The sequence below is a fragment of the Esox lucius genome, chromosome 17, assembly GCF_011004845.1.
Source record: "Esox lucius isolate fEsoLuc1 chromosome 17, fEsoLuc1.pri, whole genome shotgun sequence".
NCBI classification, from domain to species: domain Eukaryota; kingdom Metazoa; phylum Chordata; class Actinopteri; order Esociformes; family Esocidae; genus Esox; species Esox lucius.
Genome location: NC_047585.1, coordinates 33,019,436 through 33,045,333, shown reverse-complemented (window position 1 = coordinate 33,045,333; position 25,898 = coordinate 33,019,436).

Below are 25,898 nucleotides of genomic sequence, written 5' to 3'. Positions count from 1 at the left end.
TATATTATCTGTATTCATCTCTGTGATATGTGATATGAATATTCACTGGGGAGAACAAGTATTTGATACACTGCCGATGGTGCAGGTTTAACCACTTACAAAGCATGTAGAAGTCTGTCATTTTTATCATAGGTACTCTTCAACTGCGAGTGACGGAATCTAAAACAAAAATCCAGAAAATCACAGTTTATGATTCTTAAGTAACGCATGCAGTCATGAAGGTTGAAGACGCATGCAGTCATGAGACACAGATATATTGAATGTGAAAAAGCTGGACTTTTATTGCAATGGTCAAAAGAGAAAATCAATTAGAGTTGGCATCATTGTGCTTGTAATAAGACATTGATTGGGGAACTCAATGACTTTACAGCTGAGGCATTTGTAAGAATCCCATAGCCAAGCATGTTTGACCCTTCTGTCCCTAACCCTGTGTAATGGCATGAGTTGATGTCCGTTTTTCCCCCCATTCAATTAACAATCTGAACTTTCAGATTTTAAATTGCAAAAAGACAGACTTCCTTCAATATTTACAGCTGGACCACGTTCTGAAACATCAAAATTGGACAAAGAATTTGGATAATTTTTTTCACCGTTGTTGGATATATTAGATGAGATTCTTCTTTATTGTCATTGAACAAATACATGTACAGTACCATGCCCAATCTACCTTTGTGAAGAGGGGGCGGAAGAAACATACAGTGGATATAAAAAGTCTACACACCCCTGTTAAAATGCCAGGTTCTTGTGATGTAAAAGAATGAGACTAAGAAAAATCATGTCAGAACTTTTTTCACCTTTAATGTGACCTATAATGTGATCCATCTGGTCATGTTTCCGACCTGGACTAGTGTTAAATAGACTCTGGACTCTTTGAGGGGGAAATATTTAAAATAGAAAACTCACAATAACCTGGTAGCATAAGTATGCACACCCAATAACTAATAATTTGTTGAAGCACCTTTTGATTTTATTACAGAACTCAGTATTTTTGGGTAGGAGTCTATTAGCATGGCACATTTTGACGTGGCAATATTTGCCCACTCTTCTTTGCAAAAGCGCTCCAATTCTGTCATATTGCGAGGACATCTCCTGTGCACAGCCCTCTTCAGATCACCCCACAGATGTTCAATTGGATTCAGGTCTGGGCTCTGGCTGGGCCATTCCAAAATGTTAATCTTCTTCTGGCTTTTTTGGATTTGGATGTGTGCTTTGGGTCATTGTCATGCTGAAAGGTGGACTTCCGTTTCATCTTCAGCTTTCTAACGGACGCCTGAAGGTTTGTGCCAAAATTGCCTGGTATTTGGAACTGTTCATAATTCGCTCCACCCTGACTAAGGCCCTGGTTCCAGCTGAAGAAAAACATCCCCAAAGCATGATGCTGCCATCACCATGCTTCACTGTGGGTATGGTGTTCTTTGGCTAATGTGCAGTGTTGTTTTTGCGCCAAACATACCTTTTGGAATTATGGCCAAAAAGTTTAACCTTGATTTCATCTGAACATAAAACATTTTCCGACATGCTTTTGGGGGACTTGATGTTTGTTTTTGCAAACTTCAGACGGGCTTGGATGTTTTCTTTGTAAGAAAAGGCTTCCGTCTTGCCACCCTATCCCACAGCCCATTCAAATGAAGAATATGGGAGATTGTTGTCATATGTAGCACACAGCCAGTACTTGCCAGAAATTCCTGCAGTTCCTTGAATGTTGCTGTAGTCCCCTTGGAAGCATCCTTGGCCAGTTGTCTTCTTGTCTTTTCATCAATTTTGGAGGGACATCCAGTTCTTGGTAATGTCTCTGTATTTTCTCCACTTGATGACTGTCTTCACTGTTTTCCATGGAATATCTAATGCTTTGTAAATTATTTTGTTCCCTTCTCCTGACTGATATCTTTCAACAATGAGATCTTTCTGATGCTTTGGAAGCTCTCTGCAGACCATGGCTTTTGCTCTGAGATGCAACTAAGAAAGTGTCCCACTAAAACAGGCTAACTATTTGTGATTAATCAGAGTCATCTTTAATGATGGCAGGTGTGTAATGACTTCGATTTAACATGAGTTTGAATGTGTTTGGTTAATTCTGAACACAGCCACATCCCCAGTTATAAGAAGGTGTGCACACTTATGTAACCAGATTATTGTAAGGTTTTTATTTTTATTGTTTCCTCCTCAAAGTTTTCTGTTTGTTTTTTAATTGAGTTGTCCACATTTTAGGTCACATTAAAAGGGGAAAAAGTTCTGACATGATTTATATTTGTCTCATTCTTTTACTTTAGGAAAACATGGCATTTTAACAGGGGTGTGTAGACTTTTTATATCCACTTGTACCTAGTTTGGAGTGTGAGGATGGGGTTGCAAAAAGCATCAGGAAATTGGGGCCCAATGCATAACTGTGTCTTTGAGTTGGAAGTCTTAATCCAGCAGCTACAGTCAGAACATCCAATAATTACTCTACTACCAACAATCTGGTGGACCCATACTTTACACCAGCTCAGTTGGTTAGATAATATTTTAGATAATATTTCCTCGGTTTTAGGCTCTCTCCTCGCACGTTTTCTAAGGTGGTCATGGAAGCTGTAGCATAGACGAGGTGCAGAGGGCTCAGGATATTACCCCATTTGGGCGATTGTACTCTAGTTGCAGAATCACGTGGGGTTTCAGCACACTTCTTAGTCCTCTCTGAGGCACATGAACAGAGGCTCAGGGTTTCCTCGTCATGCCTCAGGGAACTGGCTCCATGGAGGGACCTTCAAACAGTACTGCAGGGTGTTTCAATGGGCAGAGTCACGTCACGTATGGTAATCATGACAGACGCGTCCTTCAGGGACACTAAGGCCCTTTTTCTCGACAGACACTGTTTATCAGACTGACAACAGGATAGCAGTGGTGTATGTCAACAAGCAGGGGGCATTAATTCCCTCATGCTGTTGACTGTGGCTTGCTGTCTAGTAGTATGGACTGATGCATACCTTTGGCGACTGTGAGTGATTTATCTACCTGGACACAAAACTAATTTTCAAGGGAGTGCTTCGCTCTTCAACGTGCTAGTCTCATGGATTTGGTAATGATTCAGCAAGGCCAACTTAGTTCTTAACTCATTCAAGTAAAACAGTTGATGTCTTCTGTACTTCTTGATGGTAGACCTGAGCACCTTTCTACGTTGACCCGGAAGTGCAAAACACACCCACAAATGCAAGTACACCCCAACTACAAATACTCCTCCCAATAACGCACAACATAACCACTAATCCCAACGACAAACTCCCAGTATAATGCCCCTTCCCCAAATATGAACGCACACCCCCCTAGGACGAAACAACAACATTAAGTCAAAACGGAAAGGATAGGCACAAGACTACCGTCACTGATTGGCTGCACAATCTGTTATTCAAGGTGAACTGGAATATGTAATGGTTTCATTGCTGCTGTGGTCGGCTGTGGGTGTGACAGAACGAATAGAATGACCGTGGCAGCGGTGTGGTGGCTCTGCAGAAATTGTGAATACATCAAATTAGAAGAGATAATATCCAGAGAAGATCTCAACCTTAACCAGCTTGCTGTCTATAATTATGTAGAGATTTATAGATGAAATGCCTGATTTGGAACATCTGCCCAAAAAGAAATACTAAAAATAAAATAAAAGTCCCTGCATTTTTTGTAAATATGTAAATACCTTGGGAATCTTTAATTTGGTAACGCAATCAAGTCTCTCACCCTGTGCTTATCAGCAATGCATGAACATCACTAGCCAGAGATAAGCTCAGTTCATAGACATTCTTAGATATGTTCACAACATTTTCAACTGTAAAGTATGCAACTCTTTGCCACAGCCACCGCAAACTTTACGTTTGTTTAAATGATTGCCACAGTCAGCGCAATACATATTCGTGACTCAATTTCACTTCTCTTTGCCTCTTCTTTGAAACTGTAGCCAAACACCTAGCTGCTAGACTGTCATTTTCCATTCACCCTGAATTACAGACTGTGCATCCAATCAGTGACAATAGTTTGTACCTACATTTTTACTTAATGTTGTCTTTTCATATTAGGGGGGAGTGGGTTCATATTTGGGGAAGGGGTCTTGTATTGAATTGGGAGTGTATCATGGTATTAGTGGTTATGTTTCCATATTGGGGGGGAGTGGGTTCAGATTTGGGGAAGGGTTATTGTATTGGAAGTGTCTCATGGTATTAGTGGTTATGTTTCCATATTGGGGGGTGGGGGTTCATATTTGGGGAAGGGGTCTTGTATTGAATTGGAAGTGTCTCATGGTATTAGTGGTTATGTTTCCATATTGGGGGGAATGGGTTCATATTTGGGGAAGGGGTATTGTATTGGGAGTGTCTCATGGTATTAGTGGTTCTGTTTTGCGGTATTGGGGGGAGTATTTGTTTTGGGGGGGTGTAATCGTATTAGTCACTGGCCACTGTGTCATATTTAGTCCAAGTTTCTAAAGTCTGCTTAAGTCTTTATTCTGCTTTAATAACACTTTTAAAATCCATCACTTGACATATGATGAAATCCATTCCTTCCTATACTCGCCATCTATGGCTGCATCAGTGAATCTTACTACAGCTACAACTGTATGAGCAACATTTCTGGAGCTAGAATTATACACATTAACTGTCTTGGTATGTTTGAGTGTATATTTCTCATCAGGGTAAATGAATCAGCTGAACGATGATGTCCCTTGTTAAGACAGTCCCCTCTGATGTGCCCATTAGATGCAGACACCTTCAGTCCAGTTAAATCAGAAAAGCAAATGAATTCAGTGTATGTTCTTGAATGAATGTAAAAAAAAAACTATGTAATTTGTAGGGCTGTCAAAATGAACATGTTAACACTTGCGATTAATAGAAAACGCTTTGCATTGTTAATTGTTTTTGTCACCATTAATGCATTTAACAAATATTACGCCTCAGAATAGTCAGTCCTAGACCTGAGTAGGAGCTGTCACTTATTGATTGGCAAAAGTACATGGGTGTCATGGTGTGGGGCAGGTAGGACACAAGGCGCAGAGCTGTGGAAGGGAATCATTCCTTTCCAGCAACAAAAACAACAAAAGGAGCAGAACACTACAAACTGTAGCACAACCAGCATAAACAATAACTGACGAACTACAGAAAACCAGGAGCAACTTGGGTCCCCAATCAGAGACAACAAGGTGCAGCTACCTCTGATTGGGGAGAACAGAAAATAGTAGCGCAGAGATGCCTAGAGGCATCCCCACAGTCAGGCCCTGGCTGTGGCCCCAGGGTGCATAGAGAAGCCTTGATGCATACCAGCCAGGACTTGACAATGGGTAACTTCATTTGGCACGTGACTTGTGCTGGAGTGTTTTAGAGGGCTTTACATCCATTTTTTTCAATATAACAATGTAGAGTAGCCTACACGTTCATGTCGTGAATTGTTTACTTGCCAACTTTCTGTGAATCCTGCCGTTAAATAGAGTTTTGAAATGGAACTACTGAGATGCAATTACAGTGCAGACTTTCAGCTTTAATTCAAGGTTGAACAAAAATATTGTATGAAACACAGTCCCCTTAATTCATGGGCTCAAATGTAATAACATTTAAATTCTTAATACTCTTTTAAGAATCGGTTGCAGTCAATGACTGCTTGAAGTCTGTAATGCATGGACATCACCAAACGCTGGGTTTCCTCCTTTGTGATGCTTTGCCAGGCCTTTGCAGCTGTCTTCAGTTGTTGTGTGTTTGTCGGTCTTTCTGGCTTATGTTGTGTCTTCAGCAAGTGAAATGCATGCTCAATCGGGTTGAGATCAGGTGATTGACTCGGCCATGGCAGAATAGTCCATTCCTTTTACTTAAAAAACTCCTAGGTTGCTTCCGCAGTATGTTTTGGGTCATTGTCAATCTGTAAAGTGAAGCGCCGTCCAATCAACTTCACATCTTGGCTAAACAGCCAAAATAACAAAACTTGTCCAAAAACGTTCCAATTATTTCCGGACCTGCAGTTATGTGCAGTCTAATTATTACTTAAACAAATACAATAGGGAAATAAAATGTTTGGCAACTTGCTAACTTGCCTCCTAAGAACACTGTGAATGTTCCTGAGTGGCATACAGCAGTTGAAGTCAAATCTGCTTGAAAATCTGTTGCCAGATCTGAGTTTTGTCTAGACGTGACCCCCAACCCTTTGGCCAAGCTTTAAGAATCTGCAAAAGAATAACTGGGAAAAAAATCACAATCCAGGTTGGCATTGCTGTTAGAGACTTACTGAATAAGATTCACATGTAATCACTGCTAAATGCATTTCTTACTTTTCTAACAGCAGGTGCGTAAAGAAAGAGAAATTGACATATTAGTTCAACACACTAGCACCACACAGTTTTAACAATGATGTGTGACATGGTTAGCAAAATACATTTGCACTACTTCATTTAGTGCGTTATTGGAGATCTCTGTAATGTCACTGGACATTGCTGGACATGCATCACTGTGGACATCGATAAGTAGCTGGCAATTGGAAAATGCTATTCATTCACAGACTCTGACCGTCACGAAACAGAAGAAAGGCGCAAAATGAAAAATGCAGCCAAAATCTCATGGATGTAGAAAAGCAAATGAATATTGAACACAAATTGTTTCATTTACATGTATCTGGATGTGAAAGAGGCTGTTTAAGAATGCATGTGTTAAAATGTCAAGAAGATTGCTCATTAACACTGGAAGCATTAAGAGCTTTACATTGCAGTATTTTATTGTTCTAAATAAATGCTTTTCATACACACACACACACACACACACACACACACACACACTACAGTATAGTGCATATAATAAACATACTATTATATCATTCATATTTGAATGTGTGCATTTATGTATTTATTTAGGTCCTCTGAAGATAGAGTGAGGATGAAGATAATTTGTTTATAAGAAATACTATTAGAATTAGTAGTAGAAGTATTAAAACAGTGGTATTGACGGTTCTAGCAACAAGAGTAGAACTTCCTGAGTGGCAGTGACAGTGGCACTTCTGCAGTCTTCATCGTGTATATAAAAGCTTTTCCTTTTTCTTTTCTTATTTCTTTCCAAAGGGAACCAAACAACAATCTTCTTTCTCCCAAGTGAGAGGTGGTGGACAGGATCAGACTTTATATAGATTGTAATTGTTTCTCCCTGCCCATGTGTCTTCCTTCATCCATCTCTTTTCTGTGTCTTTTTGGGTAGGTTTTTGCAGTGCAAGGTCATTGCTCTTAGGCAGCTCCAAAGCTGCTTTATTGTTCCAGCAGGTCAGCGGGGCCGTCACATATCACAGCTATTATTCTGCTGCAACAAATGGCCATCCACGGCTTTGATCTATGGGCTTCCTTTAGAGATGCTTCCATAATACCCTTGACAGACTTTTTCCCTCTTCCTTTTTTTCCTTTTTCTTAAAACAGGACATGATGGTTGTTTAGGAGAAGCAAATTGTTTCTCTTGCCTTTTATGTTTTTCTGTCTTTCTAGGATTGCAAAATTCCGGAGATCTTTCACAGTATCTAAGTTCCTTAATACCTTTGCCTTTTTTGCTTCCTACATGGAATTAACGTGTTAACATGTGAGGGCATGCTTACTCACCTGTTGATCTTAGTTACCGTCGCAGGCACTTGAGCCACCTGAGGGAGTCACTGGAGTATAGAAAGTCGATTAGCTCTCCCATTTCGGAATGTGCACAGTCAAGGCTCGAACATATCATTTAGAGGTCAGGTTTGTGCTAAAAAAGAGCACCTTATATAACTGCACCACATGGGGTGGCACAATTTACAATAATTTGGAGGTGATTCCTGACTGTTTTGTGTGTGTGTTACTATTCTGCCAAAATCCATGCATGAGCTGTAAAACAAAGAATATTCTACCTGGTTATGGCATTTTGCCGGTCCCTAAAAGATTTTAGGGATTAGGTTTAGAATATAAAATAAAATTGGGCTTAAGGTTAGAATTAGGGTTTTTCAATATTGGTTTTTTCTTGTCCCTTGCGTTCACTGATTTCTCTCTTTGCAATTTTACATTGAGAAACATTATTCCTGAATTGTTGCACTGTTCGCAGTTTTTCACAGAAGTGTGAACCCCTCCGCATCCTCATTCCTGATAGACCCATCCTCTCTGGAACAATCTTTTACTACCCAATCATGTTGTTGCCAATTGACCTAATTACAGTAGTTGTGTGATATTCCACCAGGTTTAGTTTTTTATCATTACACCACTTTTCCAGTCTTTTGTACCCTCTGTCCCAACTGTTTTGAAAACGTGTTACTGGCATCAAATTCAAAGTGGGCAAATTTTCATTCAAGAAACAATTAAATGTCTCAGTTTCAACATTTGATATGTTGTGTTTATATTATTTTCTATTGAATATGGGATTTAAATGATTTGCACATCACTGAATTCTGTTTTTATTTGCATTTTACAAAGCCTCTCAAAGTTTTTGGAAAAAGGGTTGTGAAACACCAAAAGTATCTTTAACTTTTTTATGATTATTATTTTTCTCTCTGTATTCTTCCATTCTTGAATGCATTGTAATTTTGAAATGACTATGGGGGGAAAATGCAGACTGTTACCATTCATTTGAGGGTACTTTTATTCATATTTGATAAACTATTTAGAAAGTACAGTAAATGTTGGTGCATAGTCACTCAATTTCAGGGTACCAAATGTATTTGGACAATTGGCTTCACAGCTTTTTCAGGCATGGGTGACTGTGTGCATTGTTAGTTCACAAAAGAGCTGTCAGTGTTCATGTTTGACAATATGAGGACCAAAGACCATCATGGCCATCATGAGGCAGATAAATCATAATCAATATATCAATCAGATACATTAGGTGTACCAAAATCATTACAAAAAGACAATGAAAGGCAGCGCTGGTCAGTTTAGCGATATCAAACGATTTGTTAGACAAGACCTACAGGGCATGACAAAAGAATATTCCCCATATTGTTTTGTTTTATTACAGATCACAAATATTCTACAATAGGTAGACATGGATGTGGCAGCCATTATCATATGCAAAGGCTGGACAGAAAGGTGAAAATCAGTAATTACGTTGTCAATTTTAAAATTTCTATCTGTTCAATTACTTTTACATTCTAAAATAGTGGGACCAAATTGGGGGAAGGGATTAGGAATTATAGCTCTTTAATAATATGTAACTCCCTCTTTTTCATGGAACCAAATGTGATTGGACAGTTGACTCAAAAACCTTTTCATGGACTGTTGTGGGCTATTTCTTCGTTATTTCCAAATCAATAAAGGAGGTAAAATGTCGGGAATTGATTCCAGGTGTGGCATTCGCATTTGGAAGCTGTTGCTGTAAACCCACAACATGCGGCCAAAGGAGCTCTCAATGCAAGTGAAACAGGCCTTCCTTAGGCTGCAGGAAAAATAATCCATCACAGGGATAGCAGGAACATTAGGATTTGCCAAATCAACAGTTTGGTTTATTCTGGGGGGGAAATAATGTACTGATGAACTCAGCAACACAAAAAGCCTTAGACTTCCATAGAAGACAACAATGTGGCGGATGATCATGGGCATGCATGGATTCCAATGGCACTGGGTCACTAGTGTTTATTGATGATGTGACTGAAGACAAGCAGCCGGTTGAATTCTGAAGTGTCTAGGGATATTTTGCCTGCTCAGATTCAGCCAAATTCAGCAAAGTTGATTGGACGGCGCTTCAATTTAAAGATGTACAATGACCCAAAACATACCGCGAAAGCAACCCAGGAGTTTTTTTAAGGCAAGGAAGTGAATATTCTGCAAGTGCTGTATCAATCACTTGATCTAAACCCTATTGAGCATGCATTCCATTTGCTGAAGACAACTAAAGGCGGAAACCCAACATTTGGTTATGTCCATGCATTCCAGGCTTCAAGCTGTCATTGCCTGCAAAGGATTCTCGACAAATTTTTATTTATAATTATTTTAATTTGTCCAATTACATTTGATCCATTGTCCATCTGAAATAAGGGGACTGTGTATGAAAATGGTTGAAATTCCTAAACGTTTCCTACAATTTTCTTGTTTAACCCCTTGAATTAAACCTGAAAGTCTTCACTTTAATTTCAAATCCATTGTGGCGTACAGAGACAAAATTATGAGAATTGTGTTAGTGTCCAAATATTTCCGGACCTAACTGTAGGTACATGGAAGGGAATGCATTCTCTGGCCACTAATGAGCCTGATCATTAAAAAAAAGTTAGGCGAGACAAGGCGCCCAGGGCGATGCTGAATGCTGAGACAATTTGCACTGCCACCTGTGGAACACATAGGCATTGACAGCACACCACAAATCAGTATTTAATCTTGCAATGGTCCAATTGTACTGCAAAGCAGTCTGTTAGACCACCGCCCACTTGTTTTCAGTCACCATTAAAATGTAGGCGTTGTAAAGACTTAACCTATCATGTGGTCACACCTGTATTCCCCACTGCCTGTCCACAGGCACGCTGGATATAGGAAATGTCACCAGACAGGCCTTTGGGACCAATGTGCCATTTGTTTAGCTCCAATATGCCCCTGTGCCATGGATGTTTCGTTAGTAGTAAATGAAAAAGAGAGTGCACTGTCTGCATGTCAATCAGGCCTTGCTATAAGTTCAACAATAATGCAACATACAGCACCAGTCAAAAGGGTTGGACACACCTACTGATTCAAGGGTACTTCTTTACTTTTAGTATTTTCCACAATGTAGAATAACAGTGAATATCCCAAAACTATGAAATAACACATTTTGGAATCATGTAGTCACCAAAAATTGTTAAATAAATCATATTAGATTAAAAAAATATATATATTAATCTGCACACTCTTGGCATTCTCTCAACCAGCTTCATGAGGTTGTCAAATTTAAGATCCAGCCAAAGATAGAGATAGTTGAGTATGTTAAGGACCCAGCATGTAATGTTTAGGATGTTTCAATACTCCAGTAAAGGTTTTGTATTTAATTGATGGCACCTCAGCTGAAAATGTATCAAATTACTATTTCCAGTAGATGCAGGATAGTTTTGCAAACTAGCCGAAATGAAGGTCCTGCAGTCTCATATGGTGCTATTTTGGATGCAAACCATCACTTTAATTGTCTGCACTGTAGACCCCTTCATGATGTATCACTCGTCTCCAAGAGAAGTTTGTAAATCTCAGCAAGTGAAGAGTTTTTGCATCAGAAGTTATTGTTGCTCTTCCACCATGTTCGACTGACTGGATGTGTTTTCCCAGGTTGACTTCTAGAGGGCTGTGAGTTTCCTGTCACTTGTTTTCCATTCATGTACTCTCCTTCCTTCCCTGGCACCCAAATCACTGAGCTATGACTACAGGGTTGGTGGGGAGTCTTTATCTGGTATCATTAAAGATGTATTTATTCCACTGCCTTAGGTGTTTTGTTTTGTGTGTGTGTGTGTGTGTGTGTGTGTTTGTGTGTGTTTTTGTGTGTGGTGGGGGATAAGTGTTTTTATTTTTTACGTGGGTGGTTTGGGGGGGGGGGGGGGCTGAATAAGACATTGTATCTGTATGTGATGTGCGTGTTTATTTTCCAAGGTTAACACACTCCTCCCACATGATACAGACAGAGAGCGGGTAAATGGAGATCAGAAATCAAGCGCTTGCAACCATGCTAAATTATCTGTGGAAATCAACACTGTCCTCATTAATTACACAAAAGGCCGTTAGTCATTTCCACCCCCCCCCCCACCCAACAAGACAGCCCTCCTGAAGACAAACACACACACACACACCAAGAAAAGCGAAAAATGCCTCACACACTCCCTCCCTCTACCTCTGAAACACAAATACTCTCTCTCGCTCACTTTCACACACTTCTTGGGTGTCGTGATGAAGAAGACCCGAGATTAAAGGAGGATCTGTCTTTGGCGTTGACATTGGGTGCCAAAACACCACAGATAATGTAGTCTGTGACTCCCACTCACCTTGAGTCCCCCGTTTCATTATGTTTTCCCCTCCACTAAGGAGAGGCCTGCTGTTGTTGTTGTTATCATCCTCACAATCACTTTAATAATTTATGACAATCAAACAGAGGTGTGCCTCGCATCTACAGTAATTCGGGAGCTTTGCAAGTGTTTTGTTAGCTGTTCTACCACCTCTGTCACTGATCATTTGTTTTTTTGATGCTTTTAAACTGTTTGCATTTTCTTATTTATGAATTGTTGAAGCACTGTATAATTCCCAAATAAACTAATTTGTGCACTTGTACTAGTTGCACATTTAGGCTGAAAAATGTTTATTGTTTGTTTGGGTAATAATGTCATCCTCAATATGTGCTGTTGGGTTTGATTTTGTCTTTAAAGAGCCTTGAAAAAATTATCTTAAAATAAGGCAAAAAATGTGTAGCTATGCACTTGGTCATAATTTTCATGTCACCATATATATTATTTATGTGGTATAACACTAGCTACGAGAAGAGTCCTGCAAATTTAAAATTGCTAGCTTACTTTGGAGTGTCTTTGCTTGTAAATGACAACATTGCCACCTGCCTAAAATAAATTTGATAACACCATGATAGTCGTGTTTTTTTCTACTAAATATTGGCCTACTTTAGCAATGCCATGAATTTAGAAGCCTCTAAAAACTAATTTTGACAAAACACCCCTGCTTTAAATTAATTATTCCTGTTCAACTTTTGTCTTTTCGTTGCGTCTGTAAAGTGTTGATAACAATAGCAAGGACATAAATGAGGTGCAATCCATTAATACTGTAATGTAACAATTTGTGATGCTTTTGTTTCCCTTGGTTTTCATTTTTTACTTTATTTATTTTATTTTTTACTTTCATTCCTATTTTCTCTCCAATTTTGTGATTGCCAATTAATTGTGGCAAATCTCAGTGGACTCAGACTGTTGACGTTAAGATGTATTTTATCCACATCCAGTGCCATTTTCATCCTTATCGCACTGATCGTTCAACCGTGACATCTATACAGGAAACCTTACATGCCAGAAGGAACACACTGTCTGGCCTCCTAACTCAATTAAGCTCACATACAGCCAAGATGTCGCACAAGCGCAACGAGGTGTCGCACAAGCGCAACGAGGCAAGGCACCTGTATTTCATTGCTAACTTCCCAAACCCGGACGGTACCAGCCAGTTGAACCTCTCTCTGCAGGACCCCTGGGTTAATCAGCAGTTATTCTTTTATTTGAAGTATACACCCCTCATCTAAGATGAATCAACATTACTAATCCGTGTAGGACTGGGAACCTAGGACAATATTGGGATTTTTATCCTTTCTTCATGTGAGCCCTGAACAAGAAAGGGGCACGCATTATAAAGACAAAACAACATATAACACAACATTAGGTATGAAATGGTCAAAGTGCATATAGGAGTAGAGTAGCAAATTCATCAAATGAACTCAGTTTATTTTTAGTAAGTCACTAGAGAACGAACCTGGGTCAAACGTGGATACTTAAGGTTGAGGTGTGTACACAGACATCATCAGTTTCGGATGCTGACCACCATATTTCACAAAAGGGTGCCTTAGAACACTATGTCACCTGGGAGGCAGCATTAGGATTTGCCTTCCTGTACTGGATGAATATGATCATTTATAGAGGATTCCTCATAGAGTACTGTGTGATACATGTTGGGTGAAATGCATGTGGGCGGCGTTACAGAGTACAAATTGTGGAGATAAGTGAAACCTACCCCTCAACCTTAAATGTCCACATTTATGCCACTCATTAGCCAGCTTTTGAGTAGCGCAACAGTTAAGACTGCTTCACGAGATGTAGAGGACCACTTGCTCGGGCAGATGGACAGTGGAGGAGTAGGCACTCGTAATTCAGCGTGACATCTTTTTACATATGCACCGCATTTCATTAGTGTTGGTGTAGTCCGTTTTCTCTCTAAAGACGGAGTTAGTCAGGTTCTTAAGGAAAGCCATCCATTATTTCCCAGCAGAGGCGGATTACTCTTTGACTGCCGTTGTTTGACATTTACCGTATGCATTTCATTATTGGAACTGACCTGAAAATTAACGGTTGCCGGTGTAAAGCCCGGGTGAGCCCTGCACGTTGCGCCCAAGCATCGACCCCTCCCCACATCTCCCCCCGTGACCTTTCGGCTCTGCATTATTTAACACACACAAATACCACCCGCGCACACACCCAACATCTATGGGAAATGGCACTGACAGAGACGTATGACTGGCGGTGGATAACGTGCATAATTGAGGGGTTTGGATACTGGTTATTTCCTTGGTAGCGCCGTAGCAGCGGCCTCGCTCTCTGTCTCACCTCTATTGTTGAGGGAATACGAGTCCTCTGTGGGGACCCGGCCGTTAATTATTATGCTAGCGTTTGAGATATCATCGTGGCTATTCAAGCCGAAACAATCCTGGGTGAATTCACCTTGATTAATTACACGAAGTGATGGAGGGACGATCAGCTCCAGCGTCATCCTCCTTATCCTCCCGTGTCTCGTTGAACGTTTCTCTCCTTTCGGGGTAAAAGTTCGGGAATTGATGAATAAATGAAGGTCCGTGCAGGGTCTCAAGTGGCGCCAGGCGGATGTTGACTCAAGGTCGCGGACTTTAACTGAGAGGATTTCAGCAGAGCCGCTCCTTCACGACGGTCGACAGTTTGTCCACGATGCTATGCACAAGCAAACTGTGGGAGACTATAAAATCCTGCCTTGATGAAATACTTTGCCCAGTCAAGGCCCCTATCACTCCCTTGATGAAATCCACTGTGTCATAAAAAGTATGTTATTTGATATGGCCGATCATGAATGTTGATGCCACTTTAGGAGAGAGATTATGTCGTCTGACACTGCCATTTCCAGGTCATAAACACACTCAAATAAAGTATTATACTCAAAACATGTCACTCATAAGCTGAAGGACACTATTTATGGCCAAATAGAGGCATGACAGTCTGTAGATGTTCAAACATTTGGACAACAACATTTCAATGTCACAAGTGGAGGTAACAGGACACAGACGCAGAGTCTCAGGAACAAACACACTTTTTACTACATGACTCAGGAACAGAAAACGCAGCAAAGGACACACGACATTCAAAACAACGACTGAGAAAAATGCACGGACAGGAGGAACTTAAAAAGGGACACAACTAGGGGCAAACAAGACACAGGTGTAAACAATAATACAACAAGGACAAAAACCAAACAGAACAGGCTACGTTCAAAACCAAAAGCAAAATCTAAACTGAACCAAACATTACCTCACGTTCAGTAAGCGTCCAGTAATGTGTTTGACATTATTGTTAATCTCACACCCTATTTAAAACATCAGACTTTTTGGAGGAGGTGTTTGCACATTAAGGATATCTTTTGTGCATGAAATCCTGTGTGTATTTCCTTATTTACCTGCGGTTTTCACAGACTGTTGCGTTAAATTGCAACTGTGCCCACCCTGGCCGTGGAATGTACGCTCCAGTCAATGGCTCACGGATACAGTTCAGCAAGGCTAGGCAGCATGATGAGATTATGGGTAAGAGTGAGATTAGTTATCGATCATCATGTCACCAGAATAAGACCCTCAATATTTATTGGAAAGCAAAGCTCATCACTGTGCACCTTCATCACCTTGTGAACTTAATCATAACTTATTTTATCTGTAGCGTAATAAACTGCATGGCTTTCCAAATTGTAGTTGGAGGACCACATATCATCGCATGACTCAAAATGATAGTTGTTAAACAAGGTCATTTCATATTTAGGACCATTTAGCAGATGCACTCTGTTGGTATGTCTCAGGCATATTCTGATGATAAAAACACCTGAACACGACAGAACAAAAAAAATGCCACTGGGTAAGAAGCTGTTATCGATATTTGGTTTTGTATTCATCAACCTGCCACAAAACATGGCTTCTTCTAATCGGCAGCCCCTTTGATGGTTATCTGAAAAGTGTCACCAAGGGACCAAAAAACAATTTAATAATTAACAAGAGTTTACAAGAACACCAAAGAAAATAAATTATGGTGTGTGAAGGAGGACAATGAGTCGACATTAACAATCAGGTCTGCTGGTGACTAACGAGCTAGCCCCACAACGTTTTAATTAGCAGCCTACTGGACAGCAGAGTGATTAATGAACACAATTTTATTTAAGCTTTGCTCTGAATTAATAACAAATTGACATTTACTGAAAATTACTTACCACCACTAGAATTAAAACTGTTTTACACTTATTGCGCAGAGAGCAAGAATCATGGCAAATAAATCCGTCCGACACCCAAATCCTGTTTACAGAAACCAAATATTATTTGGCCGAAAGGTCCCTTTGAGCAAAGCTACAATGATCACACACACCTCATATTCAGAGAACTGACAGCATCTACTCATTTTAGTATCTTAACATAAAAAGGTATTTGGAATTTAATTAAGCCCTTAGTACAGTCATTTTAATCTAGGTTCGAAAATCATAGATGCTTTCTGATTTAACCAATGTATCAGAGCTACAGCACCATGCCCAGCTAGTCTCTGGATATCAAACACCTGATTTGTCTTGGCGGGGGTGGTGTGCGAACTGCGCTCCTTTACCCTGAAGCGTGTTGGCCACCTGTTGCTTCTGCCATCATGGTGCTACACGTCTCAAAGATGGTAGCCTGAGGTCCTGTCAGCCTGGTCTGTACCCCCTGGTCTCTGTGTTTCAGTTCTCAGGCCCTTTCGGTATGCAGAACCTTACCCAACACTCTGTACAGCGCTACACACTGATCAATATTACAACAGCTCAGCAGATCAAAAGAGAATCTGTGTCTGTGGATTTCTGTGACTGCTATTTCAAGCCATAAGTCCAAGCCCCTCCACGAATAGTCCTCCATCTGGCACATACAGTAGCATTCGCCTCATGCTTCTCTTCCTATCCTCCTCATCCCCTCCTCTCTCTAATCTCTCTTTTCATTTAAACAGTCCTCTGCTCCTCCTCTGCTCCTCCTCTGCAGCCTCCTCCTTGTCAGCTTCCTTCAGGTACTTCTATCAACCTGCAATGTTTTCGTTCCATCTAGTAAGAATTATACAACACATTATATAGCTAGAAAACCTGCTTTGCATTACACCTATATTAAGAAACTGTTTGTATCTAGACAGAATAGTTGTTGTTATTATAATAATTCTAACTGGTTAATTCATAATACACATTCTAACACGCAAACACTTGCATAGGGCACAAGTTTGGACTTTTGCCATGATCAATCAATCAAATGTATTTATAAAGCCCTTTTTACAACAGCAGTTGTCACAAAGTGCTTTACAGAGACACCCAGCCTTAAACCCCAAGGAGCAAACAACAGTAGTGTTGAATTTCAGTGGCTAGGAAAAACTCCCTAAGAAGGCCGAATTTTAGGAAGAAACCTAGAGAGGACCCAGACTCTGACCAGTCCTCTTCTGGCTGTGCCGGGTGAGATATTAAGAGACCAATTGGAATAATGAATACATTTCTCTGGGCTAAATCCAGAGGCTATTTGATTTTAGACTAGGTCAGAAGTATGACCAGGTGGACAAGGACAAGGACAGCAACGGGCCCCCCAAACCAGGTAATCCGCAGGTATGGACCAGGACCTCATCTCCTCCTAAAATTTAAAACTGGAGGAGACTGAGAAAAGTTAGAAGTGCATTCCTCATATCCCCCAGCACAATAATATTGCAGCGTAACACCTTGGAACTGAGACGGGGGGACCCGGCGACACTGTGGCCCTACCCAGGGGAGGCCCCGGACAGGGCCCAACAGGCAGGAAATCCATCCACCCACATTGCCAGGCATCAACCAAAGGGACACCCACGAACCGCAACCCCCCTGAATGAGGGCCGAGTATTGCCAGCAGCGTACAGTAATGTATTACATTTTTTTGGTTCTAGTTAGGATTCTAGCAGCCGTGTGCAGTACTAATTGAAGTTTATTTATTAATTTGTCTGGATAACCAGAGAGAAGAGCATTACAGTAATCTAGTCTAGAAGTAACGAAAGCATGGATACAATTTTTCTGCATCAGTTTTTGATAGAAAGTTTCTAATTTTTGCAATGTTTCAAAGATGAAAATGAGCAACTCTTGAGACATATTTTCTTCAAAGGAGAGGTCAGGGTCAAGGGTAATGGCAAGGTTTTTTACAGTTTTTTGGGACATGACCATGCAGCCGTCGAGGTTCACAGTGAGATCTGCTAACAACGCTCATTGTTTTTTGGGTCCTAAAACGAGCATTTCTGTTTTCCTTGAGTTTAAGAGCAAGAAATTCTCTGTCATCCACTTCCTAATATTTGAAATGCATGCTTCCAAAGTAGCTAATTTAAGGGCTTCTCCATGCTACATTGAAATATATAACTGTGTGTCATCAGCATAACAATGAAAGTTTACATTGTGATTTCGGATTACATCGCCCAGAGGCAGCATATATAGTGAGAACAATAATATGCCCAAAACCGAGCCTTGAGGAACACCAAAGCGTACCTTTGACTTGTCAGAGGATATGCCATCCACATTAACAAACTGATATCTTCCAGATAAATAAGATTTAAACCAGGCTAGAACATGTCCATGTAGCCCAATATGGGTTTCCAGTCTCTCTAAGAGAAGGGAGTGATCAATAGTGTCAAAAGCAGCACTAAGGTCAAGAAGCAACAGGACGGATGCGGAACCTTTGTCTGAGGCCATTAGAAGATCATTTGTTACCTTCACGAGTGCAACCTCAGTACTATGATGGGATCTGAAACCGGACTGGAGTATTTCATAAATGTTATTTGTCTTTAGGAAGGCATTCAGTTGTTGGGAAACACATTTTTCTAAGATTATGGAGAGGAACGGGATGTTTGGTATTGGCCTATAATTGTTTAATATTTCGGGATCCAGATTAGATTTTTTTAGAAGAGTTTGGTACACATCCGGAGGAAAGGGAGCAATTTATTATGTTCAGCATTGGCTGACCTAGCACAGGAAATAGCTCCTTAAGTAATTTTGTTGGAATTGTGTTAAGCTGAGAGTTTGTGGGTTTAGAACTCATTACTTATTTAGTTAATGTGTTGAGCGATATGGTATCAAAAAATTCAAGTGTCCCCATTGACACCTGGTCAGGGAGGTTCAGGACATTTTTAGGACAACTGAGATTTTGAGGACCATAACTATTTAAGGAGGAGTCAGTTATTTGTTTTCTAATGGTGATGATCTTTTCATCAAAGAAGTTCATGTATTCATTACAACTAAAGTGAAGACCCACTTCACTTGCTAAGCTTTGCTTTTTTGTTAACTGTATCAAAGAGAAATGTTTTATTGTTTTTATTCACCTCAATCAGGTTGGAGAAATAAGCTGATCGAGCAGACGTGAGTGATTTTCGGTATTGTACTGTACTGTCTATCCAGGCTAGTCTAAATACTTCCAACTTGGTGGAGCGCCACTTTCACTCCAATTTTCTGGAGGCTTGCTTAAGTGCTCTAGTATTGTCTGTGTACCAGGGAGCAAGTTTCTTGTTGCGTATTTCTTTTGTTTTTAGTGGTGCAAATGTGTATAATGTATTTCACAGTATTGAGTTTAGTTCCTCGATTTGATCGTTTACAGATGTATTTACTCTGTCGTAAATGAGCGAACTTGTAAGAATATCAAGGAATTTATTTGTAGTCCGAGAATTATAGTACGGCTTTTGAAACTCATTGTTTGCGGAGCAAGTGGATTTCTTGTTTTAACGGTAAATGTAATAAGGCAGTGATCCGATAATCCTGGATTTTGGGGGGAAATTATTAGATTTACAATATCTATTTCTCGTGACAGGACTAAATCTAAGGTGTGATTGTGGCAATGTGTTGGACCTGAGACATGTTGGATGAAACCCATTGATTCAATTATGGCTTCAAAGGTTTTTTGAAGAGGATCATTGGACTTTTACATATGTTAGAATACTATCTGCCATGACTACAAGGTTAGACAAGAATTCTGGAAACTCATTGAGGAACATTGTGTATGGCCCGGGGGGCTTATAAATAGTATGTAAAACGATTTATCGGCCTAGTTAACTTTCATGAGTAAAACTTAAAAAGAATGAAACTCAGTGATATGTTTGAGAGTAAATTTATATTTACTGTCATAAATATTTGCAACACCCCCTCCTTTTCGGTATGCACGAGGGATATGATCACTAGTATAACCAGGAGGAGAGGCCTCATTTAAGGCAGTTAATTCATTAGGCTTTAGCCACGTTTCACATAAACCAATAACATCTAGTTTATGATCAGAGATTAATTAATTTACTGCAACTGTCTTTGGAGCAAGGGACCTACTGGCACTATGATAGCCAACTATATCTAAGATCACAAAAAGTATGGATATTACACACATATGATATTTCATTGAGTAACTGATGATGTGACACGTTTTTGATTAAGAATTTGTATTTTCTTTCGAATAGTTTGACCTCATATAAAGGTTACATTTCTCTCATACATTTAGTGTAAGATTAAGTTTAGACTAAAATCTTTTCAGAGCCATTCTTACTCATCTTTACGAAAAGGGTTTTATCGGACCACACAATTTTACACGAGGAACATGAACAAAAAGTGATTTATCAGCAATTGTAGAATACTATGATCATCATGTGCTGGGGTGCAGCCCACTGGCAAGGCACTGTAAGGTAGAGAAAACAGTGTGTGAAGACGTCTGTGGTTTGTGACTGGAGGAGAAGAAAGGTCTTTTGTCAGTACCTCCCACATTGGTAAAACAAATGTGCAAAACAAAAAGATCCCTGGCGTCAGAAGTGCAGACGGCAGTGTCAGACAAGGCAATGTCCAGCAAGAAGCGTAGTCTAGGCAACGCGGAGTAGGGGGGCAGCCTGCCGTCTCACCTGGTAGACTCTTTAAGTGAAGCGTGGACGTAGAGGATGCAACCTCCACTCATTTGGCCACTCCGGATGCCAGTTGGCAATTCAGATAGACTCTTCATCTGTGAATTGTAGCATATCTATAGATTTTGAACTTGTCTTGCCTTTACAATGCACAGTGACACCCTCAAGACTGTGTTATAGTCACCCACCTTTAAAGTGGAATTGTCTGGATTTTGGAGATGACCTAGGTTGTCCAGAATCATTTTAAAGGATGGATGTTTATTATTTGGTCAGTATACATTCAATTTACTAACCAGATTTGAATTAATATATTGAATGCTATCCATATATCTTTAGGATCTATTTTCCGAATTTAACATCAAGATGTAAATAATAACTCAAATAGAATTCCTTAGCCAATGACAGAAAAAAAAGATATTATTACCCCACTCCTTTTCTCATCTTGTTCAATAGGCATGTCTTTCATCATTAGTTTTTGTTCTGTGTTGGAATGAGGTTTATAACTTGTCCAAATCAAATTCTTACAGATTATGATTTGTTGAGGACTAGTTTATGTTTAACCACCCATTGTAGAACTTGCTGAAACTCTTAATTTCTAGTTTCATTGATTTCACTAGTTGTGCCTGCTGATGTATATAGCATTTGGTAGGTAGCATGAATACACACAGGCTTTATTTATTGCAGCACACTTTTCTTATTATAAATTATTTTAGCCAACCATCTGTCATTTGCTTCAGTGCAGTACTTGTTATGTGCTATTTTCTACAGGCATTGAGAAATTACGTTGTATTTGGTAAAAAAAATAAAATCCATCAGTTCGCTAACAATCAAACGTAGACTGATTGGTTGGCTGAAAGAATGCTTTCCAAGTCTACGGACAAACTAAAGATTTGGAGAGCTGGGTAGACATAATTATGTTTGCGAACATAATCAGAAGTTTTCCCTCAAATATTTTAATAATAAATGGTTACAGATCATTGATGGACAGTTATGATGTTCTACCTCTCCCACTATGTACAACTGTACAAAATTCAAAATGATAGTGCTTTACTTTCATATTTAGGTTTTGTAAGCCAGAATACAAAGCCTCAGTTTCAGTCAACAGTTTTTAACAGTCCTGACATTTAGTAACTTAATGGATTCTTGATAATAATTAGTAACAAAGTCATAATTGCTTGTAAATCATGAATCACCTGGGTGCACCTCCTTAAATTTTCATTATCTGAACCACAGCCTTTGGTGTTTTACAGCAAGATACAGCTACTATTGTAGTCACTAAAGCCGATTTGGGGGTTTGCAGAACGTCGGTATTTACATGAGATATGACAAAAATAGTCTCTGTGTCCCTAGAGGAGTTCCTGACATTAATTGTAATGATGTCAACAGAATTGCCAGGTAACGGTCTTTACATTTTATGTATTAACCTATTTGGCTGATTACAGAAGTATGTATTCAACAGAAGGCTAAGATAGCTAAGTACAAGCCAGTACCTGCCAAGTTAGTCAGCTCAGTTAACCACTATTAATGTAAACAAAACAAGTTAATGTATTACCTACCAATCTAGGTTGGATATAATATTACAGTGCGTCTGCAGATAGTGGGTCATGACCAGAGAGGGCCCTGTTTCTCCTCATCTGTCATGGACATACACTGAACAGAGATGGCAGAACAACAATACCTATGATAATAGCAAATCATCAACATAATATCCAGTTTTCATTCCGCTAATGTATTTTCCATTTACAAATGTAATAGATTGAACCTTCCGTGATCAATAACATTATTGTATAAAGGCTCGAGGTCAGCCAATCTCTCCAAGCATATTAATAAGTAATATAAATACACCTGTGATTTTTACACCAAGGCCTGTAAATGAGATCCTAAAACTAAAACCCAGTGTGGCTCCCCTAGACGCCATTAGGAAATAGCCAGGCAATATAACGTTGACACTGATTTTATTATTATTGTAAGTGTTTCCTACAACTAAGCCTAATGAGTGTTGCACACACATTATTTATTTTCAGATGTTTTTCAGATTCCTGTATTAGGAAACCACAGCAGATCTCCCAGACCTGTCTTCTCTTGCTGTGGCTGAAGTATGTATATATGCATGACATCTCAACAGAAACAGCTCCACTCATCACCAGAATTGGCATCTCTGGTGTAAAGTCTCTAGTGGATTTTACATTTTGGAAATTGCAAACTGGAGGAGTCATTTTATATCAGCACCCACCATCTGTATCGAATATAGATGCCCACCAAAGATGTCCCACCATTCCCAAAGCTACGACTACATGGTTGCAATCTAAAGGTCTTATCCTGTGCAATAATCTTATATCATCAATGTGTTTTTTTTGTCCTAAAAGAGCTAGAAAGACAAAAGATGCCAATCTCAAGAATTGAAATCCCACTGGCAGAAAGCGTAGCAGCCTATATACTCCAAAAAGTGTAATGTTAACACCTTTATACTCTCAAAACTATTTGGCTGACAAGAAGCACACAACATAAAAGTTACCCCTGTTTTATTAGAGGTAGAAACATGAACTACAACTCCCAAAATGTGTATGTCAATCTTTCTACAGCTTGCCTTTCTACAAAATACATATACTGTCTGGCAACAACCTGTAAAAAAAGCTGGAGCAAGAAAAAAAAAAAACATGAGACAAACATCAACAAAATCACAAAACATAAAAATATATATCTTAAATTACGTTTTTGGTGAATTATTTATCTTGAATTGCATGGAAAAACACAAAGCATGATGAATCACAAAATATGATGAAGAATGCCTGTGTTAGATAGGTAGCCACAGAAGAGGTGTTTGTTGGGAACCTGGCAATGCTGTACAATAGTGATGCTGCCATACATTGTCGGAGGGAAGTGAGATGTATGGAGCAATAACAAATTAGACATTGAAATAAGACGACTCAATAATGCTGCAGACAAATTGCAGGAGCTGGGCACTGCTCATTAATTCCAGCGCTGCATTGATCATATCCTCCATTTATTCCAATAAGTGGCAATGAAATGGAGGAAGCGGCAGAAGCTTGGTATTGGCTTTTCCCTCTCCCCTGACCCTAGGTTATTGTTAATGAATATCCCAACTAAGTAGTGCCCTGTCATTCCGTACCATACAAATACATCTCTTTTTTCTATGACGGATTTGTATACAAGACATTCATGTATAATTTACACATTGTCACACCAGATCACTTTGCTTTTATAGAAGGTAAAAGACACAGCCTTGCAGGGAATACTCTTTTTTAAAATCTGAAAATGAAATCTGAAATGAAATAATGTGTGTAATTTGAGATGAATTCATACAATAATAGCACATATACATTTACAAACTTGAGACAAATAAGCTTGTTGGTGTAAATGTATAATTCTGCTAAATCTGATTACAGATTTGAATGTCCTTGCAACCAAGGCCTTCAGTGCAGAACCACAGCCTTAAACATACAACCATCAAAGTTGACATACAGATGTACAGACTTTGTCCTCGCTGATCAGAACCAACCCGATAGCATAATACTGATATATTATACTGCCAATGTTTTTGCTTTATCCCAAACATAAGGTAAAAAAAATATCTGAAAGGATTAGCCTTGAATCCAGCTTATACCTCAACAAATATTACATTACATCAACAAATATTAAGGTGTGTAGTGTGTAGTCTTTTTGTATACTGGAAATCTGACAGTCTGATAAAGCCCAACAATTTTTAACATTTGTTTTGGAGTAGAAAGCAATGAGGTAGAAACAATCAAACCACAAAAAACCTCTACCTACTTCAAAGATGGGTAGAGGGAAAAGGAGAGATAGAATTGGGAGGCAGAATTGAAAATGAGCACAACTGTGGATTGGGCTTTCAGGTATGAAAAAAGTTAATTTAATTATCCAGATCCATGCCATTTTAACAGCACATCTCCACCATCCTGAATGCATCCTCTCTCCGCCACCTCTCGCTCTGGTACAGTGACACAATAATGCACAAAAAGCATCACCATCACAAAGTAAAGTAAACTGAATTCAGCCATTGTCTCATACAAAAACACTGAAGAATACACAATAAGGTTGATTTGCCTATATTTGGGATAGGAGATATCAGTGGGGCTGTGGCTGGCCTGGTACATTTCTGTACGGACCGAGATCCCTTGTCAAAGACAAAGAGTAGAACATTTTGCCAGTTAATTGGTTGCTGATAAAAACTGAGGCAGACAAAGAATGAAAGAGAGAGAGTTTGAAGGGAGAGAAAGGGGCAGATTGGTGTAAGAGGAAAACAACCCTGTGGTGAAAATTGAGTATTTCTCTTCACTTGTTCATTTGAGATGTTACTTTATTTTCTTCTCCACAGGTTTCACTCTTGAAACTTCTCAAAACTTCTGGATAAAACCAGGAATTCCAAGGTTGTGAAAGATTGATAGGAATGTCTGTTTAAGGATTGTTGATTCTAATATTTTAAGTTATTTGGTCTTCTCAATCAATCAATCAAATGTATTTATAAAGCCCTTTTTATAACAGCAGTTGTAAAAAGGGTTGCACAAAGTGCTTTACAGAGACACCCAGCCTTAAACCCCAAGGAGCAAACAACAGTAGTGTTGGATTTCAGTGGCTAGGAAAAACTCCCTAAGAAGGCCGAATTTTAGGAAGAAACCTAGAGAGGACCCAGGCTCAGAGGGGTGACCAGTCCTCTTCTGGCTGTGCCGGGTGAGATATTAAGAGTCCAATTAGAATAATAAATACATTTCTCTGGGCTAAATCCAGAGTCTATTTGATTCTAGACTAGGTCAAAAGTATGACCAGGTGGACAAGGACAGGGACAGCAACGGGCCCCCCAAACCAGGTACTCCGCAGGTGTGGACCAGGACCTCATCTCCTCCTAAAATTTAAAACTGGAGGAGACAGAAAAGTTAGAAAGTGCATTCCTCATATCCCCCAGCACAATAATATAGCTGCGTAACACCTTGGAACTGAGACGTTCTGAGACGTTTCTCTAACCTAATTATTTATAATTCTCAAATTATACAGTAATTTTGTCCCCAAAGATTATTCAACAAATTTGTTGTTGGCAAACTCTTCTTTATTCATGTCAAAAAGGT